At 39.9% G+C, this 3,605-nt stretch overlaps 1 pseudogene across 1 annotated transcript; it reads right to left on the bottom strand.

The window, feature by feature from the left end:
- Window positions 1-1,155: 1,155 nt before the first annotated feature.
- Window positions 1,156-2,862, bottom strand: LOC308659111 (annotated as a pseudogene). The gene is made up of 2 exons: window positions 2,624-2,862; window positions 1,156-1,954 (listed from the first exon to the last, which is right to left on the bottom strand). The product of its transcript is annotated as an uncharacterized misc_RNA (transcript).
- Between the last annotated feature and the right edge of the window lie 743 nt (window positions 2,863-3,605).

Raw genomic sequence — 3,605 nt, 5'->3', positions numbered from 1 at the left:
TAAAAGTCCACATAATCTTCTAACCACCATCAAGATACATATGTTATGTTCTATCTCATGCATCATTCCATTCGCTATAAATTAATTAATAGTATATCAATCACTATCCTGCCTTTTACTAGAAAGATTATTATCTCCAATCAGTAGGGTAAAGCAAGCCACTTAATATTTGCGATGGTGAAATAGCCAGATGGGCCATCCATCTGTCTTGCTTTTTTTTCCCCTCCCCTCTTTATGTACATACAACCTCTAGAAGCCTTTCAGGACTGAAATGTCTGAAAAAACAAAGCCCTGAAAAATAAGGACAGGCCCCAAATTTTGTTTTTGCTAGGTAATGCTCTGAGGGAATGTTTGAATACAAATAGGCGGGGTGGCAAATATAAGAATAGAACATAAAACAATCAAACAGGGCTGGGAGATTCTTTAAATAATTTATAATTCCAGAGAAGAAAAATCTCTGCAAATGTCTGACAACCTGATGTTTTTTTTTAATTTAACAGTGACTGTACACTCATGAACGCAATGCCAAGGAACTGGGAAGGGACCTACACCATCGGTATCCAATCTTTTGGCTTGCCTGGGCTGCACTGAGTGAAAAGGAATTGTCTTGGAGCACATATAAAATATACAATATAGTTAATGTATATAAATCATGTCATAATGTTAAAAGTTTACAGTCTTGGGGGACCCCCTGGGCCACATGCGGGCCGTGGACCACAGGTTGGACACACTTGACCTACACTGTCATGAAATTAAATGTTCTGTAAAAGCCTCAACAAAGTAAATGGGATATTTGTTAAAATTTGACTGTAGCTCAATGCACCTGACTTTCCATTTCTTTTGGCAAGCCTGCCACTATCATTCAAAGGCTAGCAAGTGTATCCCTCTTTTCCTGCCTCCCTGTTGCTAATGGTGAGTCGCTATATAATCCTCCACTTCCTGCCCATAATTTGGCCATACTGTTCAAGCTATATGGCATGCTTTTGAGGAAATTTGGAAAAAAAGAAGAAATCAATATGTCAAAAGTAGAAAAATTAATGTACAGAGGTCATAACACCAACTACAGGACAAGCAATATATCAGAGTAGGATCAGGACACTAAACAGCAAATTTAAAATAATACAGTATGCTCAAATTCCTATTCAACTATGACCTTCACAGAATTGTTTTTATTAAGTAATGTAATAAATTGCTTGTAAAAATAATGTGAGATATAAATAAATATAGAAGTATATAATACAGCTCCTTGTGACTCATGTTTCAAAATTTAGTAGCTGCTGATACTGACATATACCGGGTTAAAATATTCTTGCCGTTTTCCAAACTATTTTTTCCTGGTACTAGAGGGAACATATACAATTCTCCTATCTCCCCATTTATTTTCAGGGCTTGCAGATATAGAAGTTTCACTATTTCCTGAAGGAATGTCAGATTTCAGCAAGTTAACTCTAGTAAGAGTCATGGCTAAAATATCCTTAATTACAGATTTGGTATCTAGCTGCATTTGTTTGCATTCTGGCTGATCTTCATATGCATCAGATCAAGTTGAGTCTTCATTCTTTGGTACAACTTCTAAGAAATGTTGGGGATAACACTCATCTAAAAACTTTTCACAATCAGGACATTTTTCAATTGTTTTCTGGTAAGCTTCTTTCATATTCTTCCTTATAAGATGCTCCTTTACTTTTCTTTCTTCCTATACTTCAAGGTTTTCAAGCTCCTCTTTCTTTCTTGTTTCCAAAGCACGATGCAGTTTTTCAAATTCAGTTTTAATCAACACCTCTTCATTCTGAATTAGGGCCTTTTTATCCATTGAAGATACTAATATTTCCTTCATCAGTTTCTGTTGTAATTCTCTTACTTTCTTCAGGTTACTAACAAAGACTAGTCTTTCTTCCTGGTACATCATGTCAGTGAGGTTGATGGAATGGAAGTCACAGTTTTGAGGCCAGAGCTAACAAGGCCATATACACCATTGCTTCTGAGCTAGGCTTCACCAGTTGGGCAATTCTGAACAGTCTCACCAGTGTGGTGTTCACGGGCAAAGTGGCAGTCCCAAGGAAGGAAACTAGCAGGATTTGCAGCACAGCAGGCATGACAGACTAAAGGTTCAGAGTTGCCCATAACTGCCTGTGGCATTGCCACATACTTATGCGGCGAAGGGATTGATGGGTAAATGTAAGTTGCAGATGTCTGCAGATGAGCCAGTGAAAACACCTCCCAAATACTAACTGCATGTTGTATGGAGATACACATCCTGTGTGCTGATTGGCTGATCCGACTTCCTGTTCTGTGCTTTGCTGTTTGTGTGCCCCTAGCCAGAATGTCAAAATTTGCAGGCATATGAATGCAACAGCTATGCAACCGTCTACGAACAACAGATGCATACGTTCTCTCACATGCAGCACCAGAGGAATCTGCTAGACCCTTAACCAAACCTCCATCATGAGATACAAGGCTAGAAGCCCACAAACTCTCATGGAGAAGATAACATCTTAAAGCAGGGGTGTCAAACTGCCGGCCCATGGGCCGGATGTATCATGGTGAAACCACGCTCACCCCATTGCCAGCAATAGAAAAAAAGTCACGATACGTCGCAACACATCACATGATGTTGCGAGTTTGACACCCCTGTCTTAGAGGAAAGGGCCACCCATTTGGAGGAAGAGGCGGGACACTGTGTGATATTACTAGTTTGGCTGAGATGCTCAATGACACAATAGCGGCAAAAGTTGTGAAAGCAGATGGGCAGCACAACCGGATACTCAAAGAGTGACAAATAGACTGCACAAGTCAGGCTGACCTGCATTTGCTCATATGTTAACAGAGACCCTCCAAATGAAGGTTGAGAGTGCCACAAGTTCAAAACCATTATTCTGAAGAAAGAATCATCTTTCCTTTCCCTGACTCCCCTCAAATCAATAAACAAGCACCAGCTTTCTTCTGTCATTTATTGAGAACTACCATTTTCATACCACATCCTACCTGCTTACCCCTATAAAGGGTCAATCAGAACAAAATTAAACCAGTGGCTTTTTATTTTTTTTTTTATTTTAATTCCATTTATATCCCGCCCTTCTCCGAAGACTCAGGGCGGCTTACAAGCTTAGCAGTAGCCTTCATTCTATGTATATGCCTGCTTATTAGGGCTTTCACACACACCCCCAAGCGGCATTATTACAAAGTCAGCTTAATTGCCCCTAACAATCTGGGTCCTCATTTTACCTACCTCGGAAGGATGGAAGGCTGAGTCAACCTTGAGCCTGGTGGGATGCGAACCTGCACTAATTGCAGGCAGCTGGTGTTACTTAAGGAGGCATTAGCCCACTGCTCCACCAAGGCTCTTTTAGTCAAGTCATCTTAAAGACTGAATTCATATGACATATTAATCAGCATGCAATTTGTCTCTGGAATGTAGGAGGTTGTGTGCATCTTGGCACTGTGACTTACAATTGACTTATAGATTAGCCTGTTGTATAAACCCAACCTACTACAGTTGTCTCAACGAACTACAGCACAGCCTGCATACTCACAACTAACATTGTTAGAATGATAAAAGAAAACAAATAAATACTATTAACCCATGACCCATTGGACCATCCTTT

The sequence above is a fragment of the Vipera berus genome (assembly GCF_964194415.1).
Source record: "Vipera berus genome assembly, chromosome: 1".
In the NCBI taxonomy this organism is placed as follows: domain Eukaryota; kingdom Metazoa; phylum Chordata; class Lepidosauria; order Squamata; family Viperidae; genus Vipera; species Vipera berus.
This window is presented reverse-complemented; position numbering and strand designations above follow the sequence as displayed.